Below are 23,188 nucleotides of genomic sequence, written 5' to 3' on the forward strand. Positions count from 1 at the left end.
AGTCTGCAGCAGTTTGGGGGTGGGGAGGGGGCGGCGATGGCCTCTGTTTCTTGAAATGGAGGTGAGTCGCCACCGTTGGGGGGGAGGGAAGTGACCAGGATCTCCATTGGCTGACTGAGATTTCCTTGCATCTTCATCTCAACTGCAACGGCTGGCTTGCGTGACCCCATGGGTCACCTTAACAGGCCGATGTTCCCGCAGAGTATCCGATGCTGCGTTGGACAACACAGCTCGGATAAGTAATGCACAGGGGACGTGATGCTTACTGTGCATTACCATATCTGCCAGGATCGCAACTGCAAAGCTGCCTGTGTGCATACATCATATATCTATAACCTGCGTGCATACATCATATATCTATAGCCTGCGTGCATACATCATATATCTATAGCCTGCATGGATACATCATATATCTATAGCCTGCATGCATACATCATATATCTATAACCTGCGTGCATACATCATATATCTATAGCCTGCGTGCTGCTTTGCAATTGCGATCCTTGCTGAATAAGGCCCATGGTTTTGTCACGGGATGTAGTTATCAGACTGGCGGACGGCATGCCACTGGTCTGAATCCGGTTGGGAGAAGCCCGACATGGGACTTAAGATAGGCCTTGAAATACTGACGCCTATCTTAATCCCGATGCTGGAATCCAGAAGGATGACACCCCGAATGAAGGTAAGTTGGGAGCGTCTTAGCTGTTAGTCACGGGGGGCGGGGGGGGCGCATGGCTGTAACCAGGGTGGTGCGACCTGTACCATTGCACAGGGCACTGCAGAGCATGGGGCGCTGTTTGGGCCTGTCAATTTTCCTGTTTATTGTCAGTCTCACCTGTAGCTTCCTCTTTTATCCCCAGCATCTCCTGGCCTCACCTATCTCTTCCCCATGAGGCAATGGCCCTTTTTCATGTTCTTATTTAAAAAATTGGGGGTGGGGAGGGCGTGCCGATGCTCTCTCTGGCACAGGGCACGAAATAGTCTAGTTACGGCTTTGGAGGGGAGGGTTAAGTTTAGGCAGCGTAGCGGGGTTAGGGTTAGGTTTTGGGGGTGGGGTGGTTAGGGTCAGGCACCCGTAGGGGGGAAGTTAGCGTTAGGCACCACTGGGGCGAGTTAGGGTTAGGCACTAAGGGAGGAAGGTTAGATTTTGGAATGAAAAGGGGAGATTTAGATTAGGCACTGATGGGGCGGGTTAGAGTGCTGGGTGGGGAGGCTTAGGATTAGGCTGCAAGAAGGGGGGGTTAAGGGTAGGGGGAGAAAGGGGAGGGTAAGTATACTTACCCAACCCCTGTCGGGATACCAACCATCAGGATGCTGCTGTCGGCAGTGGCATCACTTACCTTGATTGCACCCGGTGCGATGGTCAGTCTGGGGCCATATTCTCGCGTGTGCCGGGGAGGAAGTGGGCGTGGCTTTGTCCCGCGAATCCACACCCATTTATGTTTGACAAACTTGGGGATGCATCACGCCCCCGTCCTCTGCAGTCAATGGGCAGGGGAGAGGCTACGGGTTGCTGTGCTGCTCCGCTGAGCAAGCTCGGCTCAGAGCAGCAGCAGCTGCTGGACAGGAAACAGCCTCTCCCCTGCCTCTCACGAGTGCGGCCGCACCGGGTGACACCATCCGAGGGCGTGACACCAAAATAGCAGAGCAGCTCTGCTAATTTGGTGTCACCCCCTCGGATGGGGTTACCCGGTGCGGCCCGCACCCCCCTGTCACGCCAGTGGCTGTTGGTATATTGACAGGAGACATTCCGACAGCCGGCATTACATACTGATTCCTTTTGTCACTCCCAGTTGTTTTATTTATGTAAATAAGTAGCACATTTTCAGTGAGAAAGACGCGTGGTCAGGTCACGTGAGGTATGGTGCGCCGAGAGGGAATTTTTGGCGCAACTCCAGCCACAGTGTAAAAGGACACACCTGTATAAATCCTAATGTGATATACGGACATTCTGTTTGAAAACATGATTAGAAGTAAGACATATATTGTCATGAATATCGTGACTTAGGCGATATATATTGTGTTCTAATTTGTGTGTGAGGGGTTTCATTTCTAAATCTATATTTGTGAATAGTGTAAATGTGATGGAATATTTATACCATAATCTTATACTACATATATGATGTGATAAAGAAGACCTAGGTGATCGAAACATGTGAATGATATAAATATGTGTAAGCTCAAATGTGTGATAATATAATGAGCAGAGATATGTGATATAATTTGATATAATGAAGAAGGGTGCTGGATCAGGTTATGCTGTGACATAAAGTGTGTACATATAATATTCATTATTTTTACTGAGAATATCTAATCATATAATATATATGGGTACAGAGTATAGTATTCTAAATATCCAATGTCTTTTGAGAATTGTATTGGGTATATGTTCTATTTTTATGTGTAAGAGTGTCATGGGGCAGGGAGGTCTGGATGAGGCGATGGGGGAGGGTGGATCAAAAGATCTACAGACCAAGTTATAGCGAAAAACAAATACAGTATTTTATTTTATATTAAAGTATAATCGGACAGCGGCCTCTGGAGTGGATTGTGGCCAGGCAGTGTCCTTAGAAGTGGAGTTGTGGCCACGTAGGTTATCAGGGGCAGACCTGCGACTGCTCACTGGCCTCTTTGGCGGTCTTGTGGCCATCCAGTGTCTTCTGCGGAGATCTTGTAGCCATCCCGTGGCATCTATAGTGGAACTGCGGCCAGGGAGCATCCTCAGGAGGTGAAGTTGTGGCCATTTAGCGTCCTTGGATGTGGCATTTTAGGTAGACATGTGTCCATTACAGCAGCTTCTGGGTTGGTATTGTGGCCATTCAGTGGCATCTGTGATGGTACTGTGGCTGTCCAGCATCTTCTGTGGAGATTTTGTGGCCATCCAGCAGACTCTAGGGAGATCTTATGGTTGTCCAGCGGCCTTTAGTGCTGATTTGTGGCCAAGCAGTGGAGGTGCGTTTTGGCTGGGAATTGGCTTTTGGAGTTGTCTTGTGGATAGGCACTGACCTCTGTAGCGGAATTGTGGCCAGGCAGCGGTCTCTGTAGCGTACTTGTGCCCAGGCAGACTATGACTCTACAGTTATAATGGCATACATCTGAAATTGTAGTGGCAGCACTTTATACAGGTGCAGAGCAAGAAGATGATGAATATACAGAAGAAAAAGCTGCTAATGTCTTTGATGGTAGCAATAGACTCTGGATCACTGAGTTGATTTTTGACATTCTCAGATTCTTATGTCACTGAGCTCTAAAGAGCGGAAGTTCAGATGGTTTCCATGGTCAATGTACACTCTCTTAGAGTCTTTAGGCCCAACTAGATGTGTTGTTCTGTAAAGCCTTTCATCATCTTTATCCCAAGCCACAGCTTGTCCTGGCATGGCTCCTGGACACTCAATGATCAGGCTGCTGCCTACAGGCTTAGCGTACATTTGAGTTGGTACCTTGGGTAACTTGGGCAGCCAAGGAATGCGATCTTTAAGTTTCATCACCCCACTTTTCAAATTTTGGATATTTCCTAGGATTCCTGTTAGTGCCTTTCTGCAGGGAGTCATACAGCTCTTGATCAAGATTTCTGGTCTGCGATTGGTAAGATATTTTTGAAATCTTGCTGGAACAGCACCGGATCCACATGGAGTCACATCTTTGTTGGGGAGACGATATCTTGGGTAAAGGTAGTTACTACTTACATAGCAAAAGCCAAGTCTCCTTTTCTCTCCTTTCACATCACAGCGATCACATACAGTCCAGTCCGAAAAACTAGTGAAGGACACAAAGTCTCATTTCCAGGTCATCTTGTGCGTGCTCATTCTGGTCTTCAAATACTACATGTGCTTTTTGGGATTCCTGAATGTCAACACTATAGCCATAGAAGAACTGCTTGCCCTGTGTGCCACAGATGTAGTGCCCGGAATCTTTTTTTTGTGACTTGAAAATGATGAGGTTGTATTCACGGATGCTGAACCTATGCAGGGTGTCATAATTACTGTGCAGGTTGTTACTGTCCACTTGGGGTATTTTGCCAACATCTGAGAGCACCTTGGTGAGCTCACCACCAATGGTCTTCTGATAGTACCACACCACAGATTTAAACTCTTCACGCTTGCAGTGGCAAGTAAGCACAATGGTCGTGTCCGACAGGAACTCAGCTGTATCAAAGAGCAGGAACGCTGGGCAGTGAATGGTCCTGAAGATGTCCTTTTTTTCAACCAGCTCAAAGCCACAAGCCGGCATAATATAAATGAATGCAGCAGCCACAAGAAACATAAGGTGAAGACTTCTGGGAGTCATCACCGACGAAAAATATTGTGTTCAGGATAGAACACAAAATATAGTAACAGCAAAGCAGAAAATTAGTCTTCTCTTGTCACATGTGACAAATGAGTGACCAGCTGAGTAACCACTTACATTGTCTACTCTGTTACTATGATGCAACAATCCATTGTTACCATGGAAACGGCCCAGACACACTTATCCATTAACATTTGATAACTACATGTTACACAGGAAGAATTAATGATATTAGACCATAATTATCCAACATACATTTGCTAGACATTAATGTATGAGATAAAAGGAATTATGTTGTACCTGGAATGTAGTAGATACTTACTGACATTATGGCCCTTGGACCATTTCTTATAATTATTAGTTTGTTCCTTATATTAAAAACAAGATCAATCAGACAGAACCTCCCATAGCCTCACACGTCCCACTTCTAGTATTATAGAATGTATATGCTTGGTGCATGCAAGATTTTCTATAACTAGCAAAGCCCATATTGTACATATACATCATGTAATCAGGATAACAGCGGTGATTGGGAAGAGAATGGTTTATACAAAGGCCACTATTGGCTCCATACAGATCTGATCTCCACCCCATGAAGCTCTTACATTAGTACTGGGAACCTGATGTAATGTGAGCAATGAGTAAGTGCACCACACTCTCTTCTCTTTTGCACTGGTATATTATTGCAGTTTTACCAGCGGGGACTATAAATTACTAATATTGTATATGCATGTAATACAGCATCAATGACACATATATCTACTTCATTTGTAGGGTGTGGTATGATATGTCAACTTGCAGAATGTTGACATTTATTATGTGACACCTTAATGTTGACATGCTTAAAATAATACTATTTAGCCTAAAACTAACAATAACCCGTTTAGTTGCTGTTTATTTTTAAACTTGGGCTAATGCTATTTAGTTACAATTAGTTGTGCAGCTGAGGACACAGAGTTTAGGTGTAATCTCCAGCTACTGTCAGACCAGCACACAGACCAGCAGAACACAGATTGCTCTTTCTTGAATTTGTATCAGTATGGAAAATTATGTAGAAACCAGAGGCGGCTCAAGGTACGGGCTAGCAGGGCCGTCACCTGGAGCGCCATAGCCTGAAGGACACAGCCCTGCTCCCTGCCTTAACATTATTTTAGAGGAGCTCACCACCGCCACCCACTGGCGGTATTGGTATAAACGCAGAGGGAGGGAGAGGGGGAGGGAAGGGGCGACATTGCAGCACAAGACGACGCTGGGTGCAGAGAAACTTAGCGCCGGACCACCTGGTAGAAACTCTTCAATGTTGCAGTTTGTCCATTCAGGTGAGTTCTGACAATTTAACAATTGATTTATAACTTACAAAATAAAAAAGTGATTTGTCATCTTCTGAGCAAGTATTTTCCAGTCTGATAAAGTGGATGGTGGCACCTGAGCTTCCTCATAGAATGCTCATCTTACTGAGCCCTTATCTCCTCAATGATCAGAGTTACTTTGCACAACTTGGACGAGGACCATATTTGCATATTTATACAATGGAACAGTGCTGATAAGATAAAAAATGATAAATATATATATATATGAGTACCACTGGTATGGAAGGTAAGCCAAGACACAATATATAAATATAATTACTTTATTTATGTCTCAATGTACTAAGTTATTCATCATTAGGGGAGTTAGTCTAGTGGTTTGGGTTCTGGTCTCCCACACTGAATGTTATGAGTTTGATCCCAGATAGGGAATATATTGGGGTTATATTTGACATAAAAGAATAATCTTCTCTTTTTATTTCCACATTAATTTATTGCTTTTTGATTCTATAAAATAGAGAACAACATTAATAAGGCCAATTCTAGGCCGGATGTTTAGATCTTGTCCATACTAGATACATATAATGTTGATGTGCCAGGTTACGTATCTTTTTATAGACTGAACTATTTGTGTATATTTAGGGTGAGATGTACTAAGCCTGGGAGTGTGATACAGTGGACAGGCCGTGGTTGAAAAATGACAGGAGCTGATTGGCTAGTACTTTATCTCATTCCACTTTATCACTCTCCAAGGATTAGTACATCTGGCCCTTAGACTCTGCAAATCTGATTGGAGGTGTGATAGTGTTGAGGTTAGAGAGAAGGGGGAACGAGCGGAAAGGTCCATGGTTATAATCTGGTATTTTGCATTTGTACATTTTCAGGATTGTTATATATATGTTTTTATTTTATGAGTAGTTTATGTGTATTTTATGGGGACAGTTACAAATCTGGATAAATTATGTATTTATTTGTTATTTATCTAAGCCAATACACATTCTACTTTTTGTTTTGCATAGAAGAACTGTGTGTTATATATTTGCTAAATATTGCTGTACCTGCGGCTCTCATAGGTGGAATAATTAATTGATCGACAGTAAATTGAGATCCCTGCTCTTATAAAAGGAGATGGAAGTGTTCTGGGGGTTCATTCTCTTGGAAAAAACCCTCTAATTGAGGGCGGAACATGTCAGAGGCTGCTTCCAGACTTACCTACTAACCTGCTTTATGAGGCCTTGCTTAATGAGGTGCTGGCTTGCCCTTGGCCCATACTTGCCAACTGTCCCTGATTGTCAGGAAGACTCCCTGAAATAGCCCTGACTCCCTAAAGAGTCTAGGGTGTAAATTTACTAAGATGGGAGTTCTATTAAGAAGTGATGTTGTCCATAGCAACCAATCAGATTCCAGGTATTATCTTCTAGAAGGTGCTAGATAAATGAGAAGTAGAATCTGATTGGTTGCTATGAGCAACATCATTTCTTAAACAGAACTTCCATCTTATTAAATTTACTCCTAGCAATCTCCCTCATTATGAAACTGTTACATTAAAAAAAACATTTATATAGAGATATTCATTTAAAAGGGAACTTTAGTATCATTTCCCTGTATTGATTATAAGGAACAATGGCCCTCATTCAGAGCCGTACGCTCTGAGCAGAGCGCTCGCTCTGAATGAGGGCCGCCCTCCATAATTATGGAGCGTCCTCCTGGACGCTCGTATAGCTGTGGGTCACCACTGCGAGCCGGAGCCTGCGGTTGAGGTTTTCAACCGCAAGGCCCGGAGTGATTTTGGCTCTATCATAGCCAAAATCACTCCCACTGACATCACTAGTGATGTCAGTGGGCCGGCTTCTGGCGATAGGCGTTCCCTTGGGAACGCCCCTGTCAGGGAAGCACGCCCCCGGCACGCCCACCAAAGGGGGCGTGCTGTCAATCAACATCGACAGCACGCCCCCTTTGATCAGACACAACGAGCGAAGGAAAGTCCTTCGCTCATCGCGTCTGGCGCATGCGCACGACGGAGCTCCCTCCATCGTGCGCATGCTCAGTGCAGACCAAAGACCCACTTGCGAGCGGACAGCCGCTCGTGAGTGGGTCTGAATCAGGCCCAATGATCCCTATGGCTACTTGTATTTTCTGAAAAGTATCATTGTGTTTTCATAAACAAGTAGATCTTAAGGTGTCCATACACGGTGCGATAAAGCAGCCAATCCGACGGATTGGTACGATTTGGCTGCTCTATAGTACAGTGTATGGGCCTGATATTGGACAGAGCGTGCACCTGTGGGGTCGTACATTGCACCCCCAGATCTTACTACAGGTTCAGTCAATCTGGGGATGCGATGCGCGATCCCATGCAGCGCTATGCGGGTGGGGGAGCTGACATATCAGGCGGTCGGCCACCCGATCGCACCTCTGTAGTGGAATTGTGGCCAGGCAGCGGTCTCTGTAGCGTACTTCTGCCCAGGCAGACTATGACTCTGCAGTTATAATGGCACACATCTGAAATTGTAGTGGCAACACTTTATTCATCTTCTTCTTGCTCTGCACCTGTATAAACAGAAGAAAAAGCTGCTAATGTCTTTGATGGTAGCAATAGACTCTGGATCACTGAGTTGATTTTTGACATTCTCCGTTTGCACAGCCAACCTAAATCCAGCCTTCATCTTCCCCTGAAGCCAGCAGTAGTAGACTCCTATGTCACTGAACTCTACAGAAAGGAAGTTCAGATGGTTTCCATGGTCAATGTACACTCTCTTAGAGTCTTTAGGCCCAACTAGATGTGTTGTTCTATAAAGCCTTTCATCATCTTTATCCCAAGCCACAGCTTGTCCTTGTCATGTGTGGGGACCGCCCGATATGCCAGATGTCAGATCCCCCATCGCGTCGCACGGTGCATATCGCACCGTGTATGGCCAGCTTTATACGTCCAAAGATGTTGTTCGGCATACCACTTTTGTAATGCATAGTTATGTGAGTTACTGTCTTATAACTGCTATTTTAATTATATTATTATCATCATTATTATTATTATTATTAATAATTTATTTTAAAGTATTTTGAAACTGATCGAAATTTGCCATGATTGGCATGCCTGAGTTGAAATTTAGCTGAATCATGACATACAGGATTTCTAGGGCTTCAACTCTATTAAAATGCTAGTGTTTGTCCAAAGCAATGATAAGATTCCAAATATTTGTATAGGGCAGCATCCAAATAAATTTCCTCATTACAGAAATCCAGAAGTAGAAAACGTTGTTTCACTGATAAATACACTAGAATATTAACTACACTCTTATAAAATTAAGATTTATTTTCACATAAAATGGCCTCAGTGTTCCAATAATATTCATGGCGTCCTACCTAAGCCATAGAAAGGGCGTGGTATGACTGGTCGATAGTCTGAAGGTTCAAACTAGAAGGAAGGTTGACAGGTTCTGAATGTTGACAGTAAGAAAATAGACATGGTCATTAGGTCGGCCACCAATATAAAGACATGTAGTTATGTCGACATGGTTAAACGGTTGACACATTCAAAAGGCTGACATTTAACATGACACAAAAATTTTGAGATATGTTTTATAGGTTGTTTAGGCCTAACCCTAACCTTAAAAAATTACTCTAACCCTAAAAATCATCAGAAAACAGTATGTCGAAATTTTTGTGTTGACCTCTTGAATGTGTCGACCATTTAACCATATCCACCTAAATACAGGTCTAAATATTGGTGGTGGATCTAACGACCATGTTGACCTTCTGACTAGTCATTCAGAATGTGTCGACCTTCTGGTGGCAAACATTTTAATGTCGACCAGTCAACCGGATACCTGTTTAAGACTAGTTGCTGCTGGAAACAGCCAGTCGGGTTTATCAAAGAATTTGCAGGTTGGTGTAGCCAAGATAAAGGCAGAATATTTCCAAAGGAAAGGAACAGAGCCATATTTAAGATGCTTAGACAATTTAGTAAACTACAGACACATTAAATGCAAACATGTTATAAAAAACGAGGGATATAATGTGCCGTGGAATGGGGTTATCTATAACTGTGTTTAGCTACTATCACCAGAACTGCAATTCTTCTAATTGGAGATGGAAGAAAGGGAAGGTGTAGCATTGGGACACCGTAATTGTATGCAGAAACTGGTAGTGTTGTTGAAACATTTATTCCATTAGTAACTGTTTAAAAAAACAAACCATTAAAATGAGAAATAAAGTCAGAATGTACAGATTGTTATGAAACATGTGTCAACTTAGATGATCCAGTTTGATGACCCAAAAGGCATGTTAGCATGTGTGGTTTGATGGAATGTACACTCCCTCAGCTTTACAAGCTCACAGAGGCAGGGCCATCTCTTCCATTGGGCTTGTTGGGCAGTTGCCCAAGGGCCCGAAGCTTGTAGGGGCCCACCAACCTACCCCACTGCAGCAGTGACCAGTTGGTAAATTTGTGATATTTTTATAAGCCGGCCGCCGGTGCACTGTATTCTGATCTAACCCCCACCCCCCAGGTGACGAGTACTCACCTCAGTCTCACTTCATCCTCCAACATGTGTGAGAGGTCTGATGGGCATGCAGGAGGTTTTAATTTTACTGACCATTTACATATTTTTCCATGAATGGGTGGGTAGGGGCCCCAGTGCATTGCTTTGCTCAGGGCCCACACTGCTGTTAAGACAACCCTGCACAGAGGATGATGAGGCACCAAAAAGTGCAGCCAGCTTGTTTAGAGATGCAGGGGCAGCAGAGATGCTGACCGCTTGTGAAATGAAATCCCGGCAGCTGGCCAAAAGCAAGCAGTAAGCTCAGTGGTGCAGAGACTGAGGCTGCCATCACTGAATGAAGCAGTTAGCTGCAAGGTGGCAGCCAGACCGTATGTCCTGTAAAGTAATCAGAGACCTTGACGCATTTCTCTATTAGCACCCGGGCATGCTGCAATACTGATTGATGTGTCCTTATTCATCACCATTGGTTGGACCACCGAAACTTGCACCGACCCTGTGGCAGGTGCCCTTTCTCCATCTGACCGCGGCCTCCTGTGCCTGCAGCTGTGTGCGCAGCTGCTTACACTGACATACCTGCGGCATGCCCATAACACACTCACGAAACTGACTATTTTTTTGTGCACCACAAGCCACCTCCCAGTCACTTGCCCGCCAAGGCCAAGCTGCGAAAAGCTTTGCCTTCAAAGCTTGGTGCATATGAGAAATGCAGTCAAACCTCCAAAAAATGGATTTTTAAGGGGGTTTGGCCACATAATTTATAATAGTGCATCCCGCCCAGTGTGAGAAGCTGTGGTGCACATTAATAGAGGCACTCAGAAGTTCTCCAGTTGTGCCTCTGCCCCTTCATCAGCTGCCTCTCTGCCCTCTACTAAATGCCTCCAACCCCTTCCCCATGTGTGCCTCTGCCCTCCTCCCTACCTATAGTTGGGGGCTACGAATCAGTCCCCGTGCCTATAGGCAGTGTACCCTTTCCCTTCTCTGCCCCTGACCCCTTCACCATCAGTGCCTCTGCCCTCCTCCCTATGGCTGCTGTTCAGAATTGGCATTGATTAACAGAGACACAACCATGTCATACGCCACATAATTGAATCTTAGAATGCCAGGCATGCACAATTTTCCTTTAATAAATCACAAGGGCTCTTTCACTTCCAATGGTCATCACCAGCGATAACACAACTATCGCCAGTAGTAACCCTTGTCTGCAGTTGTAGTGTCTTTGCATGGGGAAGCCTATTTATCAAGTGTTATGGCAGTAGTTGTACCACTGAAAATAAAATAACCTTATTTTATTTTAAATAAAGAATTGTTTTAATCCTTTAAAGATTTTTATATATATATATTTTTTTTTGTTTCTACAGTGTGTCCTGACGAAGGGGCTGGTGCCCCGAAACATTGCTTCAATACACTTTTCTTTTTTACATATATATTGTGCCCTGAGTGCCTATCTCCTTTTTGGATTATATGTATGCTACCATTGATATGGACACCAAGGCCAGATGTGACTTTATATTTTGAGTGCCGGCAGATTTTGGGAATATATATATATATATATGAACTGTATACATTTCATTTATGAGTCTATAATTTAGCCTGATGGCATCTGGGAGGGTGTATTGGACAAGTAAGGGTCAGGTGGAGAGGTCTACTGGCATATGGAGTGGTCTGTAGGTTATGTGGGGTGGTCTGTAGGGCATGTGGGGAAGTCTTAGGGGCGTGTAAGAGACATGTGGCTAATTTTAGCCCTGTGGATAGGGGAAGTCATAGCATGTACTTGCTACAGCCGCCAGAGCTCTATGCTACAGCTCTGGTTATTTTATAGGAGAAGAATGTTAGGCTGAGGGGTAGTGACTACCTGAGACATCTATGCGAGTATGATAACGCTGTTATAGTGAGTAGAGAATAAGAGTATGCAATAATTGGCAGTTATACATCCTCCCATGGTGCATTGCTCTCCCAGCTTCAGTGAATGCAAACTAGTTCAGTATAGACAGAGCATTGCCCCTAGTTACCTATAGATCACTATGCTGAAGTCTGCTTAAACTGCATTTACTACCTTCGGGAGATTTAACCATCTTACCTGTGTGGCTGTGTGTCTGTAAATGTGTGCATGTGTGGGATCACGATCCAGTGCATGCTCACCAATTAACAAGCCGTCCAGCTTCTAGGGATTGCATCAGCTGTAGCCGCTCGTAGCAGGGTAGGGAGGACATGATAGCAGGGGAGTGGCTTTGCATTGGAAGCGCTGTTGCAGTCTGGACTGGCGGTCCCAGGCTGAGAAAACTCCGCCACCTGGGGCTGCTTGTCCATCAGTGATTAGCAGATAGTGCTTCCAATGGTAAGTCACTGTCACTGCTAGGCAGTGACTAGGTAAAATCCAACGCTGGTATCAAGAATCACATAGTGGCCCTCATTCAGAGGCGGTCGTTAGTTGCAAGCGGTCGCACTGAATCAGGGACTTGCATCCTGAACGGCCGCCTCCTTGTCGATCGTTACCACCCACAGCTTAACGACCGACCAGGTTGATGGTCACGATGGTGATCACCATCGCGACAATTGGGGCTTACGACCAGACCCTAAGGTTGGGGCCTGGGCACTCGTAAGCCCCAGGGAGCTTTCTGCTCTGATGGAGCAGGAAGCTCCCCACTGACATCACTGATGATGTCAGTGCGGCCGCCCACAAACGGTAGACATTCGTTAAGGAACGCCTCCGTTTTGGAACCACCTCCCCGCCTGCCTACAAAACGGGGTGAGCTGTCGATCAATATCGACAGCCGCCCCTTTTGTAGAGAGCTCCGGAGCGACAGAGTTTCTCTGATGCTCCGGGGCTTGCGCACGCGCAATGCGGCCGCTGCGCTTGCGCAGGGCTAACTATCGACCCGGTTGTGAGCACATCGGTGCTTGCGACCGGGTCTGAATGAGACCCAGTGTCCCATCACACATAAGTAATCCTTTATTACAGAAAACCCTATAAAAAATCATGGCTTGTCAGATAATGGCTGTGGAACTTCTATATAGAACTTTTGCAGAAAAGGTTGTTTTTATCTACATTGTATAATAGATAATTCTTTTTACACCAAACCTCTATTTGAAATACAGCTGCAGCATCACATCCCTTTTATTTTCACATTTCACTCCCTATTGGAAGAAAAGTAACCCAGAATTGGTAGAGGAATAGCTTGATCACACCAAAAATAATATATTTTTTTTCAATTTTGTCACTGGTTCATATCTTAAATGGAAAGGAAAAGTGAATCCCAGTTTGCTATGAACTTCTATAATCACAGCGTAACTGGTTCTAGAATTGTAACGAGGCAGTTTGATGCTGTCAGCAAACTGCCTAATCACCAATTGTAAAGCCAGTTATGCTGTGAGTACAGGAGTTTATAGCAAGCTCTTCCTTCCTTTAAAGGTATTATAGGATATCAAGCTGAAAAAGATATTATTTTGCTACAATAAAGCTGCTACTAGTTTTTCAGTATTTGCAATAGTCCTGTGATTTCACAAATCCAGATATACGACTTGTTCCACATTAAAGTTGTTCAATGTTGCCGCAGCTGGTAATCAATTGTAAATATAGTAAACAAATATTATTGGAGACTCCATCTTCAACAATCGGCACTTATGGTATAAATATAAAATATAGAAACGATTCCTCTACATTCACAGCATTAATCAGTATTTTGATCAGTTAACGGGTACTGTATATCAATATTCCATTCCTCTCTATAGAAAAAAAATGCTTAGTTTTATTGATAATTGTATGTACTAACCACAGTAGAGTCAGATATGCAGAGCTTTTATTTCATCCAAATGTGCCCATTTTCCTGCTAAGCCAGTGGTAAATGCAGGTTTCTTGGGGGGGTCCAAATGCTTGATTTTATAGTGAGTGTGGCCAGTCCATGAAGAGGACATAATTAGGACTTATCCAGCTTTGCATACAAAGTGTATTGTGTGACATAATTCCAGCATATACAGGACCAGTGATCACAGTAAGCCATTATATGCAGTAGACGGGCCTTCCTGCCTGAGCTGAATGATTTTATTTTAAATGTGTGCACCATTCCAGAGCACTGGAGCAAGTCCGGGAGTCTGGGGGAGCAGCAGAAGAACCCAGTACTGCCCCGACTATATACAGTATGTACATATTGGTCTCATATGCACTGGATAGTGTATTATTATGCAGTATTAATAATTTTAATAATTAAGCCTATACATAGTCTATAGCAGTGCACCCCTAACAGTGCATGTTTTCCAGCTCTCCTAGTTGGTGCATAGTAGGGGTGAGCGGGTTCGGATTTCTGAAATCCGAACCCCCCCTGAGCCCACCCGATCCGAGTCAGGCTCGACTTTTCCCGCCTGACTCGGATCTGAAATCGAGGCAAAACGTCATCATCCCGCCTTCCGAGTCTCGCGGGTTTTGGATCCTATATAAGGTACCCGCGTCGGCGCCATTTTCTCACTCGGCTGTGGACAGTGAAGAGGGAGGGTGGGAGTTAGGGCTGGCTGGGCTGTGTAGTGTAGTGTAGTGTTGCTGTTGTCCACTACTTCAAAGTCCATAGGGGCTGGCTGTGTTGTGCTGTGCTGCTGTTAATAGGGGCTGTGTCCACTACTTCAAAGTCCATAGGGGCTGGCTGGACTGTGTTGTGCAGTCAGTTCTCCATAGGGGCTGTGTCCACTCCAAAGTCCTGTGCAGTGTCCCAGTCCTAAAGGGGTGCTGTAGTGTTGTCCAGGGGGTGCTCTGTCCATCAGGGGTGCTCCCCCCAAGTGCGAAAAAAATAATATATTTTCTGTGTTTGTGAATTGTGTGCGCAGTAGCCGCACGTGCATCAACAAAGTAGTGCCAAGCGTGCGCCTGTGTCATAAGTAAAGGGCCAGCTGGCTTGACCGTTAAAGGGTGCTGTAACCCCCAAAGTACACTCCAAACCAAAAAAATATATATTTTCTGTGTTTGTGAATTGTGTGCACTGTGGCTGCACGTGCATCAACAAAGGAGCAGCGCCAAGCGTGCGCCTGTGTCCCATAAGTAAAGAGCCGGCTGGCTCATTTCTTAAAGGGTGGTGTAACCCACAAAGTGCACTACTCTCCAGCAAAAATAAAAAAATATTTTCTGTGTTTGTGTGCGCTTTAGCCGCACGTATATATCAATATAACATAAATGGAGGACCAAACTTTCTCCGATAAAAATAAAATAGGGAAAGATCAAGAACCACTTCCTCCTAGTGCTATTGCTGCTGCTGGGAGTTGTTCATCATCCCAGAGAGGAAGTAGGAACATCACTACTTTTACTAAACAATTGACCCTCCAACAGTCCGCACTTGCATCCTCAAAGCAGCAGCGACAAGCGTGCGTCTGTCTGTTAAAGGATTACAACGGTGTCAGCATCCAAGTAGGCATGTCAGACAGTCCGTACCTGTACTGGCAGGAAAAAGAAGCAATTTGGAGGTCCCTGTACAAACTGGCTCTATTTTACCTGAGTTGCCCCCCCTCCAGTGTGTACTACGAAAGAGTGTTTAGTGCAGCCGGGAACCTTGTCAGCGAAAGGCGTAGGAGGTTGCTTCCACAAAATGTGGAGAAGATTATGTTCATAAAATGAATTATCAACTCTTCCAGGGAGACCAGCCTCCAGAACGTACAGAGGGACCTGTGGTTCCAGCGGGGACGAATTAATACTCTGTGAGGATGAGGATGTACACACTGAAGAGGGTGAGGAATCGGTGGATGAGGAGGATGAGGATGACATCTTGCCTCCGTAGAGCCAGTTTGTGCAGGGACAGATTAATTGCCAGCTTGTTTTGTGGGGGCCCAAACGAACCAATCAATTCAGCCACAGTTGTGTGGCAGACCCTGGCGCTGAAATGATTGGTTTGTTAAAGTGTGCATGTCCTGTTTATACAACATAAGGGTGGGTGGGAGGGCCCAAGGACAATTCCATCTTGCACCTCTTATTTTTCTTTGCATTATGTATAGTTTGGGGCCTAGTTTTTCAAACTGCCATCCTGTCTGCCACTGCAGTTTCACGCCTAGATGGGTCACGTGTTTGTGCCGCCCACTCGTGTCGCTTAGCATAGTCATCCAGCTACCTCGGTGCAACCTTTTGGACATAAAAACACTATTGTGAGGTGTGAGGTGTTCAGAATAGACTGGAAATGAGTGAAAATTAAGGTTATTGAGGTTAATAATAGCATAGGAGCAGAAAAACCTACAAATTCTGTGATTTTAGCTGTTATTATGCTTTTTTTCAAAAAAATACAGATCCAAAACACAAAACCCAGAACCCAAAACACGGAAGGGTGGTTTTGGCAAAACCAATCCAGATCCAAAACACGAAGAAAGATCCAGATCCAAAACCAAAACACAAAACACGAAAAGTGGCCGGTGCACACCCCTAGTGCATAGGTGGATTTATTACTGGCTGACACATGTTAAAAGATCCACAGGTGGTGCTAATTATTTCATTTGTGATACTGAGAAGAACATGCAGCACTAGTAAAACTGTATTATATTACTATTTCTATTGTGGTCATGGTGTGGGCTAGGGAGGGTGGTTTCCAGTCAACAGGAAACCCCCCTGCATTTGCCTATGTAAGCACATACATGATGCCACTTTTCCATTTTTAGCAATGTCTTCTCAAAGTGTTGCACACGATTATCTTACAACCACTAAGTTAATTAAATAAATTTCCATTCTTCTAAAATGCTGCTTGCTGGAATACCATCGATAAATTTTGTGTTTCATTTTTCTTTTTTTAAATGAGTTTCTTACAATAGTAGTGAGCTGGATTAAGAAAGGGGGGGAGTGACACAGGGCAATGTACAACGTTACTGCAAGCTGGGGCAATTGAAAAAGAGGTAGGGTGGAGTCAGAGCAGGGGGACAGGCTACAGGCCACTGTACAGTCAGTGCACTGCCAGCAGCATGGGAGAGAGAAGACGAGGAGCTGCTGCAGACAGTGTATCCAGAGAATGGGGCATCTGCAGGGGTGCCATGGGTTGGTGGTCAAGGATCAAATCAAATCGTTTATGGTGAATGTGTCAGGCAAAACCAGTGCTGGTGGCTGCCAATCATAATATATGTGAACAAACAGAAGCTCAACCCTGTCACCTAAGGGTGACAGGTAAGCACAATGTATTTTTTTTCCCCTGAATTTCTTAATAAGAAATTTTTGGACTAGCGGTGACGTGAAAAACAGAATTCTGATACTCTTGGGCACCATGATTAAAAATTTGGCAGTATGTGTGCGAATATTTGTATGTGTATATGTGTGTGACTGTAAGCATGTGTATAACAGGATGTGTGTATGTATATGACTGTATGCATCTGTGTGTGACTATGTGCATGTGTATACAATATGTGTCTGTATGTAGGTGACTATGTTTATGTGTGTGACTGTATAGTGTATGTGTATGAAATTTAAATACAGAGTGCTCGTATAATACTAAAATATGTGTGTGAACGCAATACCATAGTAATAAAAAAATTAAAAAAGGTGAGCGTTATGCTCGATGTTTATAGCTCTTTGTAGCATATTTTGCAGTGTCCAGAGTGGTCTGTATGCTGGGTTTCTTATTAAATGGGAGAGCTGTGTGGTCAGCTGGTGCAAGTCTAACTCGCCCTATCACTGCCTACCTTGTCCTCTGCGTCTTTTTTTCTCCTTTCTCAGCTGGTTCCCACTGGTCCTGAGCATATGTCTGGCCGTCAGCCCCTGTGAATGACGTCGCTACCGAACTTCCACACGCCATCCAACATGTTTCATGCTTCCACACTTTGTCAATGTGTATGACTGTATGTATACGTGCTTGACTGAGTGTATGCCTATATGTGTGTCTATATACATACTGTGTGACTATAAGTGTGTGACTGTATGTAGGTGTATATTTGTGTGATTGTATGTGTTCTACTGCAACCAACCAACCACCTGATTATGACAGGACAGTCCTGCTTTATGGAAAAAGTCCCGCTTTATAACCATCATCCCATAGTGTCTCAGGCGGGGGAGAGAGGGGCAGCCCAGCAGCTTGGGAAGAGCTGTGCATGCCCTTAGTATGATGTGAAACAGTGGTGTGACACATGACCATGCCACCAGTGACGTCACAAATGCGTGCGGGGCGCTCCCGGGTGTCACTTGCCGTGGGGTGACACCAAGGTGCAGGCTACCCCCCAGTGACAGGAGCTGGGTGCTGCACTGTAGCATTAAGTGCAGCACTCAGCTCCTGTCACAGTGAGGGAGCCAACACTGCCATCCGCACCTCCGGCACCCCCCACCACCCCATTGATAACCACAGGCCGGGGTTTGGGCCACAAGGCCACGCCCCCTCACAGAGACCATGCCCCTTCATGAGGCCACTCCCCCTTTGGCAGCGTGCAGCTGCACCACACACATGGCACCCCTACCCACAATGGGTGTCACTGCCGGGAGGGATGCCACTGCATGCCCCCTTTTCATGTGGACGCTGAAGGAACACGCAAGAGGACCCTATCACTGCAACCCAAATGTTGCTCTTTAGGGTCCCCCTGAATCAAGTGCCCTTGGCCCTCCAAAGCCTTAATCCAGCTCTATGTACATAACAATGCAATTTCCCACATCAGATGTATGGAATGTGCAATAGGTGTCCCATCAATGTAAAGGCAAATCTTACCGCCACCTAATGGAAGCCTATAATAAGGCAGTCATTGTGCAATGGCAACTCAAGGGGGAATAGGGGCTGACAAAATTGGCAGTCAGTAAGGGGGCATACGATTTAATGCTGGATGGACACAAAAGACAAAGGCAGGTAAGAGAAAGGAGGTTTGGTTATAGAGAACAGTGTAGAGATTTCAGAGAAACCCCTTTGGGCAATAATGGTGCAATGTGAATGACGTTTGTGTGATTTTTATTTGGGTGGTGGGTGTTGCTTGAGTTGACGGAGATGGTGGCAAAATCACTAGAAAGAAGTGAACCCAGTTTAATTTTTGCACACGGGGCTAGGATGGTATTTAGCGATGCCACTATTCATTAAATGGACCGCAAATCTGTAAATTCAGAATAAAGTTATGCTTTCACCATGTCATTATTTAACAATGCATTTACTAGAAAGTGTAAAAAATTAAAGATACTGAACCAATTTACATTAGAGACTATGGGGGATATATATCAAGCCTTTTTTACACACCCAACAGATGCACCGGCCAGCCGACCAGCCCCCTGACCGAGCGAGCATACATCACAACTGATTGGGCATTTGTGATGTCATTGTCGTTGGTTACCGAGGCCAGCATAACGAGTCAGTTGATTGTCCATACACACAGCAGGTGAGCATGCTAAATTTTTCAGATGTATCACATCTGCTGTGCTACATGGCCGATGTGATATATCTGAACGATATATCGTTCTTTGGCTGTATGAACAATATATCGTGCAGTGTGTACCCAGCATAAGAGTTGAGAAGTGGACAAATGGAGATTTCCCATTAGCAATTCAAAAGAGTCCATAGAAATTGTTAAAAGTTAGAGAATTTCAGCAAACAAGCGGCAGAGTTAAAACAAAGATTCCTGGAAAGAGGATAGAACGAAGCTGAACTTGCATAAGACCTTGAAACAGTTTCACAGATAGACCGCTTAACACTTCTACAACCAAAAAAGAAGAAAGAAGACTGTAAGAACTTATCCTTCATTACCAAATTTAATAAAAACTCAAGAAAAATTTGAAAGGGTTCTCCAGAGACACTGGCCTATCGGATAAGAAACTAGAAAAGATTCTATCTGAGAGACCAAATGTAATCTAGAAAAAAGCCAGGAACTTGAAAACAAGGCTTGTCCATAGCTCTATCCCACCCAAGAAATCGGAACACAAAACAAAAGAAACATGGTTACAGGCAGTATCGGACTGGGGCGTAAAAAGCCCACCGAAGAATGCAGTGGTAGGGGCCCCTGCTTATGAGGTATGGTCAGCTACCGCAGGGGGTGTGGTCAGTCACTACAGAGGCTTGGTCAACCATTAGAAAAGACAAAGCCTGCTTGAATACTACAGTGCCTGGTACAAGCTATCATTATTTAAATTAATGTTACCCATCACTGAAAGCCATGTATAGTGATTATAGGTAATTGGAACAATGTAGAAGAATGAGAAACATTTTCTAACACATAATACATCAGTTAATACATAAACACAATTGTAAGGATCACATTTGGATTTTATTAAGCACAACGAATGACGGTATATAGAAAAGATCCATAATGAATAGAATAATTGACTATTTGAGAATCACTATTATTATGGAGGCTATATATAGGAAGCCTGTCTGAATAGAGTTTATCCTAGCCCTGATGAAGCCCGCTGGATGGGGGAAATGCCCTGGCATAGCAACTGAGGCCAATTACTCGTACCCCGGAAGTGACGAGTGAAGCTGCTGCCAGGGGGACAGGTGCACGGAGCCGCGCTCATCATACGGGAGAGGCAAGCCGCTTGATTATGGAACTTAGAGCCACCACTGAATAGCGGCATTGAGTATACCATCCACCCGCACTACCCGCATTGACGGAGGGCTCAGTACGGACTCTAATTCACCTGGACCACCAGTTGGTGGGAAGAAGGAATGGACCTTACCAGACAAAAGTCTTACCGGTAAGCAGAAGATAAAGGAATATACTGCAGTGTTACACTGTTTAAAGCTGCACTGATACCAGTCTATTTATAGTTTGAAATTGATCCTGTATCCCTAGCTGGCTAACCATTGTTGAACAAACATTAATGCACCAGCAGGGAGAAAATAAATTTTTCCTGAGCAGGATTGATAGAGATATATATATATATATATATATAGATAGATATATATATATATATATATTTTAATATAATATGACACAGTCAGGGTAGGGGTCCTTCTCCTGGGGTAGATGGACTCCCTCTTTACACACACACCAGCTGTAGAAACAGGATACAAGTCAGGGGTTCTCTTACAAACTGGTCGGCACCAGTCTTTATTGTGCCAAATGAATATAAACATGAACAAAACACAAACATAAGTCCTAGCCTGGCTGGGCACTAGCTACACAGCAGATTCCCTCTCTATAATAATGGTGGGGCCTATTGCCCTCACCATCAACAAAATACGTGCACAGTACTTACAAGAATTATCACCAAGTGTCTCTGAATAGGCTGGTCTGTCTGCCTGCTCTCCCAGGTGTGAGCCACTCAGCCACAAACAAACCCAGTTTATATTAGCCATTTCCAGCTGCAAGCCCTAATCAGCCTGCTACCAGGCTGAAAGACCCAAAACCTGGAGTGGCCTGTGGATGGAGCCCTCCCTCTCCTCACATCCACACCCCCAGGACCCAAACCGGCTTTTCCAAAAGCCGACACTCTGGTCTGCTTACAAAAAAGACTTCTCCTGGGGTTTTTTAGAACACATATGCCAAAAACCTAGGACAAATGTACTGCCATTGACCACTTTACCAGTGCTTCTATCACAATATATACCTTTTATAATTAAAGGTTTTCTTTGTGCTATTTTAATGAACTATTAATTGGAGTTTTTTTTAGCCCATATGAACATTTCTTATCATTCTAAATTGCTACAAATAAAAATATTTTTTAAAAATAACCAATCCTATTGTTTGCATTCCATTTTGTGATCCACACATAGCCGAATATAATATGTCTGTTTGCGCCAAGATTTTATTGCTGACATCTATAGCCTTCAATAGTCTTCTTCTAAAACTGTTTTTGTTTGAAGAGTTAATAAAAGACTTGAGAATCACTTTGATGAAAATAAAACTAATGGCCCCATGAACCAAATTGCAGGAGAGTAAAATCATTTCCATTCATCATTTGAAAATAGGAAAGTTTAATTTGCACTGTGATAAATAGAATGTTCAGGTTTCAATATAGTTTATTCAATAATTCACTTATATGTTAAATTAGTTGAATACAGATAATGTGATTTTTTAAAACAATCTTATTACACCACCTTATAATTACTTATTATGGATAAATATCCTTTAGCTGCAGTCATCAACATTTTGCCTATAATTAAATAAGAATTTAATCATATCCGGATAACATATATAGGAATTTATTTCAGAATATTATATAAGGATTATTCTCATAAGAATATTAAACTAACTTAATAAATATTATGTGAATTGTGTATACATATATATGGATAATATAATTAATTTAAGAAAATGCACACGATATATGTGCTGAATTTGTGCAGTGGTTCTCAAACTCGGTCCTCAGGACCCCACACACGTCACGTTTTGCAGGTCACCTAGCAGGTGCACAGGTGTAGTCATTACTCACTGACACATTTTAAAAGACCCACAGGTGTAGCTAACTATTTCACTTGCGATTATGTGAGGAGACCTGGAAAACATGCACTGTTTGTGGTCCTGAGGCCGAGCTTGAGAACCTGTGAATAATTGGGTAGAAAGGAGGGGGAAAGGTCTTTGGACCCAAGTATATGTTTTTATTCTACCAACTTTATTGTACCCATATAAAATGAGCTCAATAAAGAGGAAAGACTAAGGGCCTGATTCAGAGCCGCTCGCTATTTGCGGTCGTTCGTTTAAAAAAAAGGGGTGGCTATTCAAATGAACCGTTCGCACTTTGCGGTCTGTTCACGCCTCTAAGTCTGAACGAGCGAGCAAAACTTGCGGTCGAAATTTTGAAAAATACGCCCCCTTGCCGCTCGCACCATACGTCATGTCCGCTATTTATTAGATTAATCGAGTACATTGAACAGTGTATGAACTGCCCGCTATTCTTGTGGCTGGTTTTTTCAACCGCTATTTTGCGAGCAGTTCTGACTAAAAAAAAAACAAGTGACGTGGTCAATGACACTGCTGTTTTAATTATGCACACCCATAAAACGCCCGTTTTGACCTTTAAGCACGCCTGCTTTCTGATCTCCACTCCCTGTTTTCAAGCACCTTCCCCTGTTACCACCCACATACGCCTCCTCCTGTCACTCAAAGTAGCAGGCATTCGCTATATAGCGAACAAACTATTTTCGGCCGCACTGACTGGTTCACGCATGCGTATTACAATCCGTACGCATGCGCAGTTGTGCGAACATCGCTCAGTGCGTACGAGCGGCCGCTTACGAGCGGCTC

At 43.9% G+C, this 23,188-nt stretch overlaps 1 pseudogene; it reads right to left on the minus strand.

The window, feature by feature from the left end:
• Positions 1-3,079: 3,079 nt before the first annotated feature.
• Positions 3,080-4,287, minus strand: LOC148519573 (Ig-like V-type domain-containing protein FAM187A pseudogene; annotated as a pseudogene).
• Positions 4,288-23,188: the final 18,901 nt, after the last annotated feature.

This window comes from Taudactylus pleione, unplaced genomic scaffold (assembly GCF_031769625.1).
Source record: "Taudactylus pleione unplaced genomic scaffold, aTauple2 ptg000188l, whole genome shotgun sequence".
NCBI classification, from domain to species: domain Eukaryota; kingdom Metazoa; phylum Chordata; class Amphibia; order Anura; family Myobatrachidae; genus Taudactylus; species Taudactylus pleione.